The 20,574-nt window shown below is 42.8% G+C and overlaps 2 protein-coding genes across 6 annotated transcripts in view; one reads left to right on the top strand and one right to left on the bottom strand.

Moving 5' to 3' along the window:
- Positions 1 to 20,574, top strand: part of rpl27a (ribosomal protein L27a) — a 462,905-nt gene that overhangs the window by 294,739 nt on the left and 147,592 nt on the right. The window lies entirely within an intron of this gene.
- trim66 (tripartite motif containing 66) overlaps positions 1 to 20,574 on the bottom strand; it is a 218,907-nt gene that overhangs the window by 126,371 nt on the left and 71,962 nt on the right. The gene's annotated exons all lie outside the window — the stretch shown is intronic.

A 20,574-nucleotide genomic window follows, 5' to 3' on the forward strand; every position in this document is an offset into this window, starting at 1 on the left:
AGGAATAAGAGTCAATGTTGCCTGACCTGTTGGGTTCCTCCAGATGTTTATATATACCACTGTTAGGTCTCCTCTCCTTTTCAAACCACCTCCTATGTCTTTCTCCAAGAGAAAATGAGAGCCAGTCCATCTATACTTGCCCAATATACACTCACATTCCGGGTGTCATTCTCAAATGTTATCCACAGTTTCTTCAGTCTTCAATATCCATTCCGAACACAAATAGAACTGAACACTAACCAAGTGTGGTCTAACCAAAGTTCAATACACATTCAGCTTATCATCTCTATTCTTCAATTCTGGTTCATTTTCAGCATTTATGTCTAACTCTTGATGTAAACGTCAGGGACTGGTGTTTAGGAACATTCTTCTACCTCACCTCTCACACCATCATGAGGCCTCCCCAACCCTCCTATCAAAATGTATAACATTCAATTTGCATCTTGAAGTTATTTTGCTATTTTCCCAAGTCAGCAAATTTGTTGGTGTACTTCAACAATTCCCAGCAGATTTGGAGGATTTTGCAGTCGCCTCAGGACATCGGCAGCACCGCAGTTTAGTTGAACAAGCATTTGGTGTCAGAATTAAGGTCTTGGTCTTTGAACACACAGTCTACACCAAATTGCTTGTTCATTCACAGGACATGGATGTTGCAGAAAAATTTGAACTGAGCATATGATTAGGCCATTCCAGAGGATGGTTAAAAATGAACCACTTCCCCACACTTCTGAAACTATATGAATACCAGACCAATTAAGAATGACAATTTTCCCTAAAGGCCATGAGTATGTCTGAAATTACATAAATTACACATAGTAACTGTAATGATCTAATTGATTCATTATTTTTATATTATACTTAATTCGAATTTTCACCTCTGGATTACAAGATCAGTAACATAACTGCCACACCACTCCAACTGTGTAAAACAATCTACTGCTCACTGGCAAAGAGAAAATAGGGTTGCATCAGATTGATTTCTTCAAAGAATTCTGAAAGATTGAAAAAAAAGTACTGGCAGAGATGAACTCAACAGTGGCAGTGAAGAGGAAGTTCCAAAATTCAACCTTGTACCAGGTCCAAGTCACATCACACAGCAGAATAAACCTTCATTCTGCATCATGGAAGTAGAGTTAAGTGAGGACGTGGTGTATGGAGAGGATTTTATGGGATATTTGAGGAGAGGATCGTCACTGAAATCAGGGAGATGATCACACCTGTGTGGAGCTGCATGACAGGGGGGGAGGTGTTGCTCAGATAGTAGTTGGGTAGTAAAGCACATGATTGTGGGAGAAGAACTGCGATGATCGGCAACAATGAAGTTGTGAGGTGATCATTTACAATGGAAATTTAAAGCAGTGTCACTTGGAGGAACACTTGCATTTTCAGGCTGTAGACCAAGCAGGGGAGTTGTTTGACTAACATGGGAATTGATTATCAAGATCTTATTGTGAATGCTGATTGTTGGGGAGAAAGTTGTTTAAGACCTTAGCTTTGCTTTCTGACTGTACACTTCAGTGAAGGAACCAGTAACGGCTTGGAGCTTTGCTTCCAAGTTCACTCATATCTGCCTCCTACAACTATGACTGAAGTTGGAGTGAACGCGGTTTGGCAGTGGAGGAGGAGGAAGAAGTGATCCTCCTGCAGTTTGAATGCAAGACGAGATGAAGAATAGCAATGAGTGAAAGGTTGGAGTAATTACACTGCAATTACATTGTGGAGGAGAGAGATTAATTTTTGCTGATAACCAGTTTCCTAGAGATGCTGCCTGGCCTGCTGCGTAAATCAGCAACTTTTATGTGTGTTGTGAAGGATCCTGTAAATTGATCAAGAAAGGCTCGAGGTCAAAAGCAGCCATAAACAGTGTTTGATGCTTTTCTTAAATTAGTCACACAAGAGAGTAAATGAGGATTGGATGAAGAGATTATGTAGCTCTTTCAATAAATTTCCAAACACAACCAAGCTTTCAGTCATAGCTTTCCAGTATATTCCCACTCTGATGTATCTATTAAATGCATCCTCCATTCCTCTCGTGAAGCTTGATCTGAGTTCTACATTCAGTACAACATCTTTCAATTCTACACAAAAGCTTCTACAATAATTGCATGCACAGGTACAATGAAAAACTTACTAACAACGGCACAAGCACAAAGCAGATATGCAAGTTTCACAAGAAAAACAAATTAAACAAAAATGATACACAATACTTAGAAGAAAATACAATTTGAACAGAGAAAGTCCATTTTAGTGCAAAGTGGCCACTACTGCAATACTGAGGTGGTGATAAGTAAGTGTTGTGCAGGTTGGTTTAAGAACCAAATACATAGTTGAAGGAGTTGTTCTTTAACCAGTTGTGTGGGTCTTCGGGCTTCTATATCTATCACCCGATAACTGAGAAAATAGCATAACTCAGGTTGTGTGGGATCACTGATCATGAACGTTGCCTTCTTGAGGCATCATTTCATGGAAACCCAACCAAAGGTGTGCAAAGATGTACCAATACTGTATCGGGTGCAGTCTTCTATTCTCTGCTGCTTCATTCATTCCTGCACATTCTGAATCACTGTGGTGCAACTAGTCAACATACTTTTAAAAAGTACTTCACTAAAAATGTGTTTGACTGTCAGTGATATACCAAACCTCCTTGGCCTTCTGAGAAACTGCTGCATCTTCCTTGTGATTGCAGCTATATGCTGGGCTGAGAACAAGTCATCAATTTCAGATAATGATCCAGATACACCAAATACATGCTGTGGATTATTCCTGTGTCTCGTTACCAACTGATTTTGCTTGAACCATCCCTGCTGTCATTTAATCTCTCTGGCATATCACTCTATAACAGACTCCTTTTGTTTTTCCATTATCTCTGCACTTTCTATTCATCTTAAAAAAAAGCTTTCTCTAACTTTTATAGAGATCAGTAATGTGAAACTTAACTTTATTTTCCTCTCAACACATTACAGGAGTTGGTCAGCATTTATGACTTTGATAAATTTGCATCATATACACCATTCTACTCCTAATCAACTCCCTCATTTTCATCCTCCAGCACTGTAAAAATGGTGAAATTGGGACCTAAAACTATCAGTAGGTGGTGGGGGAAAAGAAGTGAGTGAAAATATCTTTTAAGTTCCTCGGCATACACACCACCAAGGATTTCACGTGGTCTGTACATACTGGCTGTGTGGTGAGAAAAGCACAACAGTCTCAGATGGTTGAAGAAGTTTGGTATGGGCCCCCAAATCCTAAGAACTTTCTATAGGGGCACAATTGACAGCATCCTGACTGGCTTCATCACTGCCTGGTGTTGGAACTGTACTTCCCTCAATCACAGGACTCTGCAGAGAGTGGTATGGACAGCCCAACGCATCTGTAGATGTGACATTCCCACTATTCAGAACATTTACAAAGACAGGTGTGTAAAAGGACCCAAAGGATTATTAGGGACCCGAGTCACCCCAACCACAAACTGTTCCAGCTGCTACCATCTGGGAAACTGTACCGCAGCATAAAAGCCAGGGCCAACAGGCTCAGGGACAGCTTCTTCCACCAGGCTATCAGACTGATACAATTGAATCTCAATGTTATATTGACTGTCCTGTTGTACATACTATTTATTACAAATTACTATAAATTGCACATTTAGATGGAAACACAGTGTAAACATTTTTATTCATCTATGTAAAGGATGTCAGTAATAAAGTCAATTCAGTCAAAAGTTCAGTTCTCTGGGTTCGAAGGTTCATTTTGTTAACAAAAGTACGTACACAGAATACAACTCTGAGATTCATCTTCTCCAGAGAGCCATGAAATAGAGAAAAACAATGGAAGGCTTTGAAAGAAAAGACATCACTGCCACCCCCCCCTCCCACCACATGAAAATTAAAAAGAAACAAAACTCCAACCAATTCCCTCATGGCCACCACCTTGTATTTCCCTTTTACAGCAAGGCTGCTGGATTATCTTAGAGCAAGGCAGGTTATGGTCCATTTTCCACAAACTCATTTCTCTCATCAACGCTCGAAAGATAACCATCTCTGGATGACGATGCTTCCCCAGTAACCAACCATAAATACAAGGGGTGACTGATAAGTTTGTGGCCTAAGGTAGAAGGAGTCAATTTTAGAAAACCTAGCACATTTATTTTTCAACGTAGTCCCCTCCTACATGTACGCACTTAGTCCAGCGCTCGTGGAGCATACAGATCCCTTCTTTGTAGAAGTGGTCCACAGTAGGGGTGATTGATAAGATCGTGGCCAAAGGTAGAAGGAGATGAGTTATTAACTTCAAATTTTCTGCATTATCACTCAAAGAGTTGAACTGCACGTGCATGCAACGAGCGCATCTTGGACCTCCAGGTGGCCCACAGCAGGGGTGATTGATAAATTTGTGGCCTAAGGTAGAAGGAGATGAGTTATACAGCTCTCATTCCCACACTGAACTGGGCCCCAAGAAAGGTGCAAATGCCACCCAGCTGGAAGGAGGCAATAAACTCAGCTATACTGAAAGAAGGCAAGGATAAAATGGAAAGTGGGTCACTTAGACCAATATCTGTTCTTAATGTGGATTATAGAATATTTACCTCCATCATGGCCAAATGATTAGAAGAGTTTCTACCCACACTGATACATAATGATCAGAGAGGTTTTATACAACAACGCCAAACATAAGACAATATACGAAGGACACTTCACGTTATGGATCATATTTTTAAAAATGAAATTGAAGCAGTAGCGATAAGCATGGAGGCTGAAAAGGCATTTGATTCAGTTAATTGGAATTTTCTTTACAGAGTTTTACATAGATTTGGTCTACATGACACAGTTATTAAAACTATACGGGCACTATGCAACAATCCTACTGCCAGGATTAAAATCAATGGATATTTGTCTAATAGTTTTACCCTAGAAAGGGGCAGAAGACCGGGTTGTGCATGGTCACTGCTACTCTTCGCATTATATCTGGAACCATTAGCTCAATACATCAGACAAAATGAAGATATCAGGGGAATTACTATTAAAGGGACAGAGCATAAATTGGCCTGTTAAGCGAATGACAGTTTGATCTATCTCGGGCAACCAACAGACTCTTTACCTAAGTTGATGCAATCCTTTGAACAATATGGCCCATTATCAGGATACAAGTCCAACATAGGTAAAAGCCAACTACTTTCATATAACTGCAGCCCACCAAGAGAAATTGAAAGTAGATATCCTTGGGCATAGCAATCTGTCAAATATTTGGGCATCATTATGCCAAAAGATTTGGCAAAATTATCAGAATGCAATTATCAGCCTATATATAAAAAGATTAAGGAAGATATAACAAGATAGAACCTAATTCCTTTTCTTGGCCTCAGTTCAAGGATTGAATCTATTAAAATGAATATACTGCCCAGACTACTATACATCTTTCAGACCCTACCAAGAGAGATTAACCAATATCAATTCAATGAATGGAACAAGATGCTATCAAGATATATGTGGCAAGGTAAAAGCCCTAGGGTTCGTCTCAAAGCTTTGCAATTAGCCAAGGAAAAGGGGGGGATGGGATCTACCTTCTCTTAAAGATTATTATTTTGCAGCACAGTTTTGAGCCGTGATATGCTGGTGCAACCCATCACATGGCGCTCAATGGAAAAACATTGAGGAGCGGATACTTTCCATCCCAATACAGGCTGCTCCTTGCATTTGAACGATCTCTCGCTCCCCCTCCATGCTGTCAGAGGATGGTGCTGGAGCAAGACTTAATCAATGCAGTTTGTGGATCAGAGTTTAATTCACGTTGTGTGTTTCTTCTTTTCTGGTCACTCCTTTTTCTTTGTTGCTAGCTTGGGTGATTTTAAAATCGGGGTGCACTGCAGATAAGGAGCAGCGAGCTGAACTGAAATATGCCTTTTGATTTTGTGTTTTATATTCTGTTTCTCACTCATTTTTTGGTGCTATTCTCACGATTTGTTTTTATTTGCACATGGGGGGGGGTTGATTTTTTTTTTCCTCTGAAAGGGTTCTACGGTTAGTCTTTGTTTCGTAGCCGTCTATGGGGAAGACAAATCTCAGGGTTGCATGCTGCATACATACTTTGATAATAAATATACTTCGAATATGGATCTGAGGTTCAAGTTATCCAAGCAACAAAAAAAACCAAATAAGTAGAATCTGATCTATGATCTAGGTAAATGAAAGCTTCCCTCAGATCTTAAGTTAGTAAGCACTTCGTGTCTAAGATTGTATCAAGATTACTTTAACAAATGTTAGGGTGAATGGGAGGAAAAAAAACCTCCAACTTCATAAAGATGAATGTCTTCAACAGTAAAAGCTAGAAAAGTAAGCTAGGAACATCAATTTGTTTATTCAACTCATTCCAAAGTTTAAGAAAAGCTAAACAAAAGATTATTAATAGATGTTTCTTCCATTTGTGAAGCAGTTGAATGTAGCGGTCATCACATAGCCTGAATATACTGTTCAACTCATCTACAATTTGCATTGACTAATTATTCTATTTTAGCTTTAGAAGTATACACAACAATTTGGAATTCATATTTTGATGAAGTCGTCACTGACTTTTTCCACACAATACGAGGCTTTTGCCTGGTTGATCAGACCTTAGAATATTAGGGGGATGCAATAGACATGGTCTAAACAACAGCAAAAAAGTGTCGATTTTAGGTTTACATGGAAGCGACAATTATTGCCCCTCAATATAAAGGTAGCATTTAACCAAATAATCAAAATCAGGTTTAATACAGCTGGCATATGTTATGAATACTGCATATGTACTTTGATCTGAGGTTCAAAGAAAAAGAAATTCAGGATGGATATTACATACCTCTCTCTGACATTAAGTGTACCTATTGAAATTTATTGTCTGTGAGGCAGCAGTACAATGCAATGCACAATAGAAAAAAAACATGTATTAAAGTAGAGAGGTAGTGTTCATGGGTTCAGCATCCATTCAAAAGTCTGATGGTAGAGGGGAAGAAGCTGTTCTAGAATCATTGAGTGCGTGCCTTCAATGGAGAACAGGGCATGGTCTTGGGCAATGAGGGTCCTTGATGATGGATACCGTAGCTTCAGGCACCCTCCTTGAAGACATCCTGGACACTACAGAGGCAAGTACCCATGATGGAGCTGACTATATTTACAACTCTCTGCCACAGCCCCCGCCTCCCCATACCAGGTGACGATGCAGCCAGTTAGAATGCTTTCCAAGGAGATCTGTAGAAGTTTGTGAGTGTCCTTAGTGACATACCTCATCTCCTCAAATTGCTAATGAAATATAGCCACTGTCGTGCCTTCCTTGTAACTGCATTGATATGTTGGGCCCAGGATTGATCCTCAGACATATAGTATTGACACCCAAGAACTTGAAACTGCTCACTCTTTCCAATTCTCATCCCTCTCTGAGGACTTGTGTGTATTCCCTCATCTTAAGTCCACAATCAGTCCTTTGGTCTTACTGTTGTTGAGTGTAAGGTTGATGCTGCAACGCACCCAACTAGCTGATACATCTCGCTCCTGTATGCCCTTTCCTCACCATCTGAAATTCTGCCAACAAGAGTTACGTCATCAGCAAATTTACAGATGATGTTTGAGCTGTGCCTAGCCACACAATCACGGCTGTAGAGACAGTAGAACAGTGGGCCAAGCATACATCCTTGAGGTGCCCCAGTGTTGACTGTCAGTGGAGATGGTATTGTAGGGTAACGTGATTGGGAGAGATGTACGTAATTCACAACCATCAACATTGAGTTGGGGTTTCAATTTAACAGGCTGGTCTGACATGATGACTTTTTAAAAAAATAATGTAAAGTGTTTTAACGCGTTTTTGTGCTTAGGTTTTGGAGTTCAATAAAATGTGTTACGAGTTTCATTAAACATAAAACACCTCACTTCATTTTATTTACGAAAACCTACACTGGTGACCCCAATGCTCCAGGACAATTCAGGAGTTGTTGAATGTGTCTGTCGACGCAGTTGCTTGGAAACTGCCAGAGCTTTGGGAGCAAAATACTGTCAACTTGGTTTGTACAAGCTGAGGTGCAGTTCGCTCTGCAAGAAATCTCTACGGACAACCCCAAATTCTACAATGTGGTAGAGTCACTCAGCAATTCCACGTTGGTAAGAGTGGAGAGTCTTCTTGAACAGCTGCCTGAACACGATAAATACCGATCACTGAAAACTCACGTTTACAGACTTTTGGACTCTCTGAGTCTAAGCACGCCAAACAGTTGCTCTCCTGACCCAGTCTCGCTGACGCTCGGCCTTTGGAGCTAATGGACCACATGCTGAATCTCCTGGGAAATCATCATCCCCGTTTAATTTTTAAGGAACACTTTATTCAGCAAGTGGCTGACCCAGTTCGCATAGCCCTCACTAATATGCCCATGATGGAACCTTTTCATGCCAACCTGGTTAAACTCCCCCAAAATTATAGGAAAGGCATCAGAACGCACTGTTTCATGCCTGGCTACTATGTTACTTAGTTCATCTAGAGCCTGTTTAACACTGGCATGAGGTGGGATGTACCCCACTACCAAGATGATGGCCGAAATCTCCCATGGCAGATAAATTATAGGGAAGGCATCAGAACGTGCTGTTTCGTGCTTGATTATTATGTCACTTAGTTCGTCTAGAGCCTGTTTAACACCGGCATGAGGTGGGATGTACAGCACTACCAGGATGATGGGTGAAATCTCCCATGGCAGATAAAATGGATGACACTTGATTGCAAGATGTTCCAGGTCAGGCAAGAAGAGATATAGTTGAGGTAGTTATAAGAGTCAGTGGGCTTGTAGAAGATGTCAGTGGACAGTCTGTCTCCAGAGATGGAGACCGAGAGATCGAGAAAGGGGACATCTTCTGACATCTTCTACAAGCCCACTGGCTCTCAAAACTACCTCAACTATACCTCTTCCCATCCCGCCACATGCAGAAATGCCATTCTCTATTCCCAGTTCCTCCGTCTCTGCCGCATCTGCTCCGAGGATGAGGTTTTCTGTTCCAGGACATCTCAAATGTCCTCTTTCTTTAAGGATCATGGTTTCCCTTCTGCTGTCATCAATGATCCCTCACCCGCATCGCCTCCATTTCCCGCAATTCGGCTCTCACCCCATCCTCCTGCCACCACAACAGGGACAGAGTTCCCCTTGTCCTCACCTACTACCCCACTAGCCTCCGGATCCAACACATTATCCTCCGCAACTTCCGCCACCTTCAACAGGACCCCACCACTAAGCACATCTTTCCCTCTCCACCCCTCTCCACCATCCGCAGGGATCGGTCCCTCCGCGACTTCCTGGTCCACACATCCCTCCCCACGGATCTCCCACCTGGAAAGTATCCCTGTAAACGCAAGTGCTACACCCTGTCCCTACACCTCCTCTCTTGCCACCATTTAGGGCCCCAAACAGTACTTCCAAGTGAGGCAACACTTCACTTGTGAGCCTGTTGGGGGTCATCTATTGCATCTGGTGCTCCCGGTGTGGCCTCCTCTACATCGGTGAAACCCGACGCAGATTGGGGGACCGCTTCATCGAGCGCCTCCGCTCCGTCCGCCAACACAGACAGGATCTCCCTGTAGCCACCCACTTCAACTCTGCTTCCCACTCCCATTCAGATATGCCCATACATGGCCTCCTCTACTGCCATGATGAGGCTAAACTCAGGTTGGAGGAGCAACACCTCATACACCGTCTAGGTAGTCTCCAGCCCCTTGGTATGAACATAGAATTCTCCAACTTCCGGTAATTCCCTCCCCCCTCCCTTCCCCTATCCCTATGTCACTCTGCCCCCTCCCCCAGCTGCCTATCACCTCCCTCATGGTTCTGCCTCCTTCTACTATCCATTGTGTTTTCCCCTATTCTTTCTTCACCTTTCCTGCCTATCACCTCCCTGCCTCCCCTTCCCCACCCCTTTGTCTTTCCCCTTACTGGTTTTTCACCTGGAACCTACCAGCCTTCTCCTTCCCACCCTCCACCCACCTTCTTTATAGGGACTCTGCCCCTTCCCTCTTCAGTCCTGACGAAGGGTTCCAGCCCGAAACATCGACTGATCGTTTCCACGGATGCTGCCCGACCTGCTGAGTTCCTCCAGCTTCTCGTGAGTGTTCCAGCAAGTCTAATAACCTACTTTGCATATTATATGACATTACCATCACTGGGTCCCAAACTCTCAATATTCTGGGTCAATAATTACAAGAAACTCACCTGGACTAGACAAATAAATAATAACTACTATCATTCAGTAGCTGAGTATCTTGCAGAAACTGACCTACCACTTCAATGCCATTCAGAGGTCACATCTGCTTGGCAGTGGTTTACAAATGGCATCAAACTCAAAAAACAAAATACACTGATCCAATAAGTTATAACACCAAAAATCTCCTGAAGTATTTTTCCTCCGTATAATGAAAGTTCTATTAAACGGTCTGTGACTTCTGTTAGATTAGCAAAATTATTTTTTTTTTAATTTAAACCAGGGTTTTAATCTTCTTTCCTACCATTCCTCTGAAACTTCACAAATACATTCAACTGGATGTTTTCTTAGAAATTATTAAATAGATGTATACCCTATCCTCGTTATATGCGGGGGATACGTTTCTCACAGTCAACGCATAATATGAAATCGCATAATGTGAATAATTATTTAAATGGGAAAAAATAGGGATGCGTTCCAGAGGGCTTCCTAATTATGTTTTATCTGTAATTTATTCACATTTTCATACGAATACAACACAAAAGCAATACCACAAGGCAACATTCCTATTAATAAATATATAAATAAATCATAGAAAGTTAACATACTTGGGTGTACAGTACTCACCAACAGTGGCAGGTGTGTTGGTTCTGGGAGATGAGTGGTTGTGCAGTGGTGTCGGGCAGCTTTACATGGATGAGGTGGATGGTTGTGGGCCATCAGGATCATCAAGGACAGCAAGGAAGACTCACAGAACTCTCAGAACTGCCGGCAGCAGCAGATGACACCGGTTTGAAGAAAGTGATGAGGGTTGTTTGCTTGGCAGCATTTTGTTTTTCAGCATAAATTTGCTTGTAGGGAAGAATGGTTGACGGCAAGGAACGACTGAAATGCTGACTCCATTCTAAACTTGGGTCCATGCCCATCGCCATTTGTGTCAAGTGTTTTGACATCCACCATTCCCTCACCACTGGTAAACTCCCGGGATTTTCAAAATTGTCTGTTGCTTGCGGTATCTGAGAGATATTTTGCAGTAAAAATAAAGTACACCTTGAATGTGGATCACACCTTGGTTGAGTGGTTGAATCAGCGATGTTGTGTTAGGCAGCAGGAAAGGATGAATGCTGTCCAAATGTTTAGGATGGGCTGGCGCATTGTCAAGCAACAAAAGAACTTTAAAGGCAAGATTCTGTTCCCAGCAGTAGCATCCTAGAACTGTGTTACCTTCAGCTGATGCCGTGCTGTTTATAATTTCCAACTCTCCCCCCCCACCCCGCAAGTGTTAAAGTGGTTCTCTGCCGCTCGGCTGATGGCCCAGGACATGACATCGGATGCTTAGGAGGCATAGTTAAATATTTCAAGCACAAAATCACTGCACCACAGATAAAACCAACAAAAGTTTAAGAGCGCAAGTTCACACATCCACACCTTGCCAAATCCAATGCGAGACTGGCGGGAGTGAGACTGTGAGGTGCGCGCACCTGACCTGTATTGGCGGGAAAGCAGTGCTTCTTGTCCCAACAGTGAGACTGTGAGGCGTGCGCATGTGACTTGTATTGGCAGGAAGGCAGTGCTCCTCGCATAACTGAGTTTTGGATGCACATAAGGAGACGTTGGTAGAAATTGGTTCCTCGCATAACTGTGAATCCGCATTGTCTGAAGACGCATATAACGAGGCTAGGGTGTATCACTGTTTCAAGTAAATAACTGCAATTATTACAAAGTGCCAGGATAAATATCAATGTGTAAAACAAATGTAGCCTGGGGAAAAGTACATGAGATTTTGTAGCCTGGGGAAAAGTACACGCTCAGGACAACAAAGGCTTTTTCGGGTTTTAATTCCCTTATCGGTTTTCGGTGTTTAAGTGCCAGAAAAGGATCGCAAAACAAAACGAACGAATTTACAATCAGTTCTTGCCGTTACAATCTCAGTTTAACTTCTGGTTCACACCCTTGTGTATGGACAGAATTGCGTTTGCAGTATAAAAATACCAGAACTCATACGGTACAAATACGGTAGTGGCAATCCTACTTGGATGGTGAGGAACTTTGCCCAAGCCACGCGATCCAGCGTTGAGTCATTCACTCAAGAAAATCTTTCCTCACCATGCCCAGCACACTCTGGGAGAGACCAGATTCCAACGCCCCACCAGCATCTTCAGCAGAAAGCAAAAAATGGTCTCCCTACTATCCCACATGTGCGTAATGACATCACCGTCTCCCTTAAAGGCACAGACAACTATTCTAGCATTAATCGGATGGATACCTAAGTACACTTTTAACAATACTGAATAAGATCCGACGGTCACCCAGTTACACAAAACAGATGTTTCTAGTACTTGCTGCAGTCTGTGATGCACATTGTTTATTGGTTAACTGTAGAACATGCTTTGCTTAAGTAATTACTGTAGAACCCTGTAAGTTTTATTTCCCTCTTTGTCCCCCAACAAATGGTAGAACCACAATTTTCACAGGTTCATCAATTGCAAGTTACCAAATGTAACGTCACACATATCTGATCTCCAGATAAGATCTGGATTTCCAGTGAGATAACGGACACAACATTCGGACACAACAGCCTCTCTGGGTCCAACCAAAGGTGTAATTGTTTGCTCTTGGTCTTATTCACAATCACAAGATGGTGCTGAATATGAATGACACCAAGTACTCCAGGTCTACCCTGCCAGAGAGTTGTTTGACAGTGGTGGAACTCGACTTGTGTATTATGTTGCAACCTGCTACAGCCACACAGGGAAGGTACTGTCAGAGGCAGTGAGTGGTCCAACAGATGGCGTGGGTGATCTTTTTGGACGTTTTGATGCTGATCGCAAGGCCCTGTGGGATATTGGTAATGTAGAATCCTGCAAGTCTGATTCACTGGTACATTGGCGAGACTGACAGCAGGGGAACTTCGTTTTTTTAATTTATTTAACAGTTTACGTGGAGGAGATCCTTCCAACTGTTCAAGCCACCCACCTCAGTGTGGTAAACCATATTTTTATGTTGTAACTGGGTTACCTGTCTGGACACGCCCCTCTGCTGACTCCTCCTGTGGCTCCTCCCACAGACCCCTGAATAAAGGCGATTGTGCCACCGCTCCTCCTCTCAGTCCAGGGGCAGGTACTCAGCATGGCGGAGGTCACATTTTATTGCTAATAAAAGCCTTTCAGTATTTACTCTACTTCCAGTCTTTTGGAGTTATTGATGGTGCATTGCTCAGCAACCCCACTGTTCCGATTTATCCTAACCTGATTATGGGTCAGTTTACAGTGGCCAATTAACAGACCTGGCATGTCTTTAGACTGGAAGGAAATCAAAGCATCCAGGGAAAACCCACACATTCCATGCAGAGGATGTAAAGACTCCCTTCAGAGGGGTGCCGGAATTGAACTCCGAACTTCGGAATGCCCGGAGCAGTAACGGTATTGCACTAACAGCTACACTACTGTGGTCCTTGCTTATTTTAGCCCTACCACTAGCTTCAGAGAATCCCCACTCCCCACTGCCCACCCTGCCAACACTGCTCCCAATGCAGTTTTTGCGTGGACAAGACCCTCATCCTCGTGGTTGCCCGTTGTGGCCACAGGGAAAGACTATGCTGTGTGCCGCTGGATTCCATACTGGGTTGAGAGCTGGGCCCTCCCATCAGTGCTGCCCTCCAGTGTTGGCTCAGTGGAAGACAAACCAGACTGAATTCATCTGCGGTTGCACTTGTGAGACGAGGAACTGCTGCGGGCTTGTTCTTGTAGAAACATGGCTCCAGGACAAAATCCATGCACCATCAATCTGCAGGCCATGACATTCAGGGACTTGGGCTATATATTTTTTAAACCCTGCTTTTCTGTTATCATATATGCTATATGCACTCTGTGCTACGTGTTAAGTGTGACTGTTGGTACTGTGTTTTGCACCTTAGCCCCAAAGGAATGCTGTTTTGTTTAGCTGTATTCATGTGTATGGTTGAATGACAATTGAACTTGAACTTAAAAAAAAAACACATCCAAGAAACTCCATTAAAAAACTGATCTTGAACATCTTGACTGGTATAAGATGAACTCTTGTCATGCCTTTTACACTGATGGGATTAAGCCTGCTATAATTTTCCAAGGACTTCAATGGGGCACAGGTGACTGTGGGTGAAGCTTCAATGAATCGATCTACAGACAGGTTACACAACCTATACACTGAACCACAGGAATAATTACATGAACTACAGTGTCAGTTCAATTACAGTGAGACATTCAAAAGTATGAGTACCAGGAGAAGCATCCTCCTGCTAGTTACATCAGGGATGCAGCAAGGCAATAACAGCAAATAGCATCATGCTTCACACAAGTAATTCTAACTCAGTGTCTTAGTGCACATCTATGCAGGTGTCACCTGAAGAAAATTGGTGTAGTGTCTATTGAAAAGAACCCAAATCCACAAATCTTTCATACTCTAGAAATATCCAAATGTCTGATAAATATGCATTTCATAGATCTGCATGTAAAAAAAAATCTCAGTTCATATGAATTATAAATAGCATGATAAACCAGGGGTTCCCAACCCAGGCTTCACGACCCCTCAGTTAATAGTAGGAGCCAATGGCATAATATTGGGAATGAGCAGTGCCTCAAAAGGCAACGTCCATTAAGCACCCTCAGGACATGTCCTTTTCTCTCTGGTACCACTGGGAAGTTGGTGCAAAAGTCTGAAGGCACACACTCAGCGATTCAGAAACAGCTTCTTCCCCTCTGCCATACAATTTCTAAATGGGCATTGAACCCATGAACACTACTTCACTTTCCATTTTAAACATATTATTTCTGTTTTTGCACTAGTTTTAATTGATTCAATATACATTAACTTACTGTAATTTACATATTTTATCAAGTATATATCATGTATTGCATCGTACTGCTGCTGCTAACAAATTGCACAACACATGCCAGTGATAATAAACCTGATTTTGAATCCTTGTGAAAGGCTCGTGATAAGCTCATTTAGAGAATATAAATTTATATACAGTCAAGTTATCAGCCTCTCCCCAGTAGAAATTTGCAGTAGTACCTTTGGCAAAGTAGTAGGAGATGACTGCAAACCAAAACTATCCCTGCTTGTCCCTCACTGCATTTTAAAACACTGATAATCCAGCACATTCAGGGCTTTGTTGGACCATTGGATGTTACTTCATACTTTATTGTTGCCAAACAATTGGTACTAGAACGTACAATCATCACAGTGATATTTGATTCTGCGCTTCACACTCCCTGGATTTCAAATATAAAATATTAAAAATATTTAAAATAGTTAAAACTAGTAAATATTAAAAATTTAAACTATAAATCATATATAGAAAATAGAAAAATGGGAAGTAAGGTACTGCAAATAAACCGAGAGGCAGGTCCAGATATTTGGAGGGTACAGCCCAGATCCGGGTCAGGATCCGTTCAGCAGTCTAATCACAGCTGGAAAGAAGCTGTTCCCAAATCTGGCCATACGAGTCTTCAAGCTCCTGAACCTTCTCCCAGTATTACAGCATTACAGCACAGCACACTTAAAATTTGCATTAAAATTTTTTAAGGCGGTTTAAAGGGAGGAGGAAAACCAACCAGTTGGTAAGCAGCACAGTATCTCTCAACTGGTGAGCCAGATGCCAACCAGTCCAGATCAAGATGAGGTGATTATTGGAATTTTACTGATATTTCTCCATAACTAAATGAAACCAACTACTAATCTTATTTTAGCCTGACTACAACAGCTTGTAAGAAGCAGGACATGTTCACCAATTGACTCATCCTGAGACATCCAAGTTTCCCAACCCTCCCAAATAAAAACAGTAAGTCCAACTGAATACTTTTCACTTGCACAGATGCATGCCACATAACAACTCAAAAAAAAAACTTAACCAGGACAAATCAGCCCTCCAAGTCAGAGTGTTTGGTTCCAGTTCTGAGGCTGGAATCTTTGGGACAAAGTGTTATCTTTTAAAAAGTTCCTTTATTAAGATGTTCAGATCTGGGCATAGTTGGCAAGGCCAGGAATGTTGCCCTAATTTGCACTGCGAAAGTGGTACTGAGCTACTTTCTTCAATGACCAACACAAACAAGAGAAAAATCTGCAGATGCTGGAAATCCGATCAACACAGACACAAAATGTTGAAGGAACTCAGCAGGCCAGACAGCATCTATGGAAAAGAGCACAGTCAACATTTCAAGCTGAAACCCTTCAGCAGGACTGGAGAAAACAGCTGAGTAGTAGATTTAAAATGTGGGGGGAGGAGAGAGAGAAACACAAGGTGATAGCTGAAACCTGGAGGGGAGGGTTGAAGTAAAGAGCAGAGAAGTTGATTGGTGAGAGAGACAGAAGGCCACAGAAGAAAGAAAAGGCGGCAGGAACACCAGAGGGAGGTGATGGGTGGGCAAGGAGATAAGGTGAGAGAGGGAAAAGGAGCGGGAAACAGTGAAGGAGGGGGGCGGCCTAACCAAAAGTTTGAGAAAATCGATGTTCATGTCATCAGACTGGAGGCTACCCAGATAGAATACAAGGTGTTGTTCCTCCAACCTAAGTGAGAAGGAGGCCATGGATAGACATATCGGAATGGAAATTGGAAGTGTAATTAAAATGGGTGGCCACTGGGAGATCCTGCTTTTTCCTGGCAGAGCATAGGTGCTCAGCGAGCCAGTCTCCCAATCTGCACCAGGTCTCATCGATATACAGGAGGCCACACCCGGAGCACCGAACACAGTATACGACCCCAACAGACTCACAGGTGAAGTGTCGCCTCACTCGGAAGGACTGTTTGGGGCCCTGAATGGAAGTGAGGGAGGGTGGTGTTGGGACAGCTGTAGCACTTGTTCCACTTGCAAGGATAAGTGCCAGGAGGGAGAAGAGTGGGGAGGGGACAAATGGACAAGAGAGTCACGTAGGCAGTGATCCCTGCGGAAAGCAGGGGGGGGGGGAGGAGGAGGAGGAGGAGAAGAGGGGAAAAGATGTATTTGGTGCTACAATGCTGACTTGTGCCTTGTAAATGGTGGAATAGTTTGAGCGTCAGGAGGAAAAATATTTGCAGCCTGTCTCTCAAAAACAAGTGACAACTGTTGCAGTTGTTTAGGGGCACCCTCGCTTAAGATGCAAGCATCAGCTGGACTCTCAAAATCCTAACTGCTTCCAAACTGCAAAAGGTCCCTCTTCAAAGGGCAGATTTTCCAAACTACACCAAAGTGTCAAAGCTTATATAATTCACTACATAATCACACCACCTTCACCCACACCCCTTGCAAGCTCTGAATGGCATTCAAATACAGTTCAACTCATATTGCCTTCACACAATTTGTACCTTTGCAAGCTTCATAACCCCTAGTAGCTTACAGTTATATAGGATATTACTACCCTGACACTAGGAACTCTATTTTCATTGCATGCATTCCAACAACCGCAAAGAAGGGGTTACAAAAGTGGATATAAAAGCAGAATGTGAATTTTACTTTATATTTCCATCTGTGGACTTACACATGGTTACTTGGAATGTGAGAAGATGGCATGAGCTGCCAGATTGCAGAAAATCGAAAAAGGAAGTAAAAAAAGACTTGTTCCTGCCATTTCAATGCTCCAATGAGAAATCTGGCAAGATGCACTCAGACAACACAGATTAGCAGTGACAATGATTAGAATAGCCTTAAGCTGTTCACCCCCTTCTGTCACTCAAGTATTTCCTTTATTGGCAGTCAACTAACGCAGTCACTCCAATCAGGATGCTGACACTAGCCAACACTGAGAGGTAACACCACATGCTCTAATGACTGGACTTTCTTCCTCAGGAATTTTTGTAAGGGCATTGTTTTTGTTAACTTTTCCTGGACCATAGTTGAGAAGGCTCTCAACTGTGTCTCCTTCATTTCTGGTCTTAGGGCAACTTAATGGCAGAGCTCAAGGAGCCTCTACCTCATAGTGCCAAAAGACTGTTCAGGTGTGTGGAAAATTCTGGGTGGTGGTGGGGGAGGATTTGATGAGTGTGGAATATTGGATATGGATGAGTGGTTGATGGTCAGTGCCTTCTCAGTGTGCTAAAGGGCTTGTCTGCACATCAGCTCTAATTCTCAAAGAAAGTTGGGACAAGAATCCTCTTGTCCTCCTCTTCTACCTGAGAAGCTTCAACATTTAACAGATCTTTCACAATTTCTGGCACCATCAACGACAAATGCACTGCAAAACATACCTACCCCTCCCCTTCACCATTCTTAAGGCTTTGACCTTTGTGCCTCGACCTCCGGGCTTGTCAAAACCAGTCTTTGACCTCCAGTATCGACCCCTTGACTCAGCGATCACAGGACTTTCACTCCAGGGCTCAATCTCCTGACTTGCATGGACCTCTGACCCCTGGACTTGCTTACATGGGATAGGAGGCCTACACTGATCTCCTACCCAGTGTCTAACCTGCAGAATTTAAAATAATTCTTACTTCCACAACTTCTGTTTGAACTGCATCACGGACATTACCTCTGTACTCTCAGTTCCTCTGCAAATTAAAGTAACTGCCACTTACAGAAATACCCACTTTACAACTTAAAACTTGTCTTCTATTTACTCATTCTGACAAGGATCTGAAAATTGAAATATTAAATAATTGTCTTTCCACAGCAAGCATGCCCAACTTAATTAGCATTTTCAAAATGTTGTTTTGATTTCTCGTACCTGCCTTATTTTGATTTTCATTACCTCCTTCCTTAGACAATTTTGCACATTTCCTTGCCTACTCAATATCCAAATTTCAAACATATTCATCACACACACATAGAAACATGCAGGAAAATGCATTGCTTCCATTAACAACTAACACAATTTATGAACAGCCCGCAAGTCAGCAGCGGCCAGCGCTGAATGGATCTAGAGTGGTGATCTTGAGGCTTTAGCTCTTCAAGGCTTTGACAAAGAGAGGGTTCGCTCCGAGAATGCAAAGGAAAGAAAAGCTCAAATTTTTCCCCTTCTTTTCTTTATATCTGCTCAGCTAGAAATATAGAGATGCCAGGCAGGATAGTGTAATGCTCCTCTTGCAGGATGTGGGAAGGCAGGAAGACCTCCAGTGCTCTTGGCGACAACAACTGTGAGAAGTGCATCCAGCTGCAGCTTCCAACAATCCATGTTAAGGAGTTGGAGCTGGAACTGGATGAACTCTAGATCTTTCGGGAGGCTGAAAGGGTGATAGATAGGTAGTTACACACAAGGTGCAAGACACAGGAAACTGGGTGACAGTCAGGAAGGGGAAAAGGGTTAAGGAGCCAAGTGCATTCAACTCAACAACGGGTTGGATATTGCTGGGTGGAAAGGGGGTGATGATGATCTAACAGAGGAAAGTCACAGTGGTTGGGTCTCTGGCACGGAGGCTGTCTCTGTGGCTTAGAAGGAAGGGGAGAAAGAAGAGGCACGCTATGGTGATAGGGGATTCATTAGTTAGGGGAATGGACGGGAGGTTTTGTGGATGAGAATGAGATTCCAGGATTAAATGATGCCTCCTGGGGGCCAGGGTCTGGGATATCTCAGGCCGAGTCCTCAATATTCTTAAGTGGGAGGTGAAGAGCCAGAAGTCATGGTCCATGTAGGTACCGATGACGTGGGTAGGACAAGCGACGACGTCTGCTTAGGGAGTTAGGTACTAAGTTAACGGGCAGGAGCTCCAGGGTTGTGATCTCAGGAGTGCATGTACTAATGAGGCCAGAGTTAGGAAGATTATACAGTCTAATGCGTGACTAAGGAGTTGATGTAGGAGGGAGGGAATAAGGTTTTTGGATCATTGGTCTCTCTTCCAGGGAAGGTGGGACCAGTATAGAAGAGGCCGTTTGCACCTGAACTGGAGAGGGACTAATATCCTAGCAGGAAGGTTTGTTAATGCTGCACGATGGGGTTTAAACTAGAGTTGCAGGGGGATGGGACCAGAGTGCCAGAACAGTTAGTGGAGAGGTTTTGGAGGCAGATGTTGGTAAGACCTTAGACAAAGTTAGGAATCAAAAGGTCAAGCATGGTATGACAAAATCATAAAGGGTGAATAAAGGACTGAAGGTGTTGTATCTGATGGGCATAGTATACAGAACAAGGTAGATGAACTTGCAGCACAGTTGCAGATTAGCAGATATGATGTTGCAGGCATCACTGAATCATGGTTGAAAGATTATAGCTGGGAGCTTAATGTCCAAGGATACATACACATGGTATCATAAGGACAGGCAGGAAAGCAAAGGGAGTGGGCATTGTCTGTTGGTAAAAAATAATCAAATCATTAGAAAGAGATGACATAGGTTCAGAGGGTGTTGAATATTTGTGGATACAGCTAAGGAACTGCAAGAGTAAAAAGACCCCAATGGGAGTTGTATACAGATCCCCAAACGGTAGTAAGGATGTG

This window comes from Mobula birostris, chromosome 11 (assembly GCF_030028105.1).
Source record: "Mobula birostris isolate sMobBir1 chromosome 11, sMobBir1.hap1, whole genome shotgun sequence".
Lineage (NCBI taxonomy): Eukaryota > Metazoa > Chordata > Chondrichthyes > Myliobatiformes > Myliobatidae > Mobula > Mobula birostris.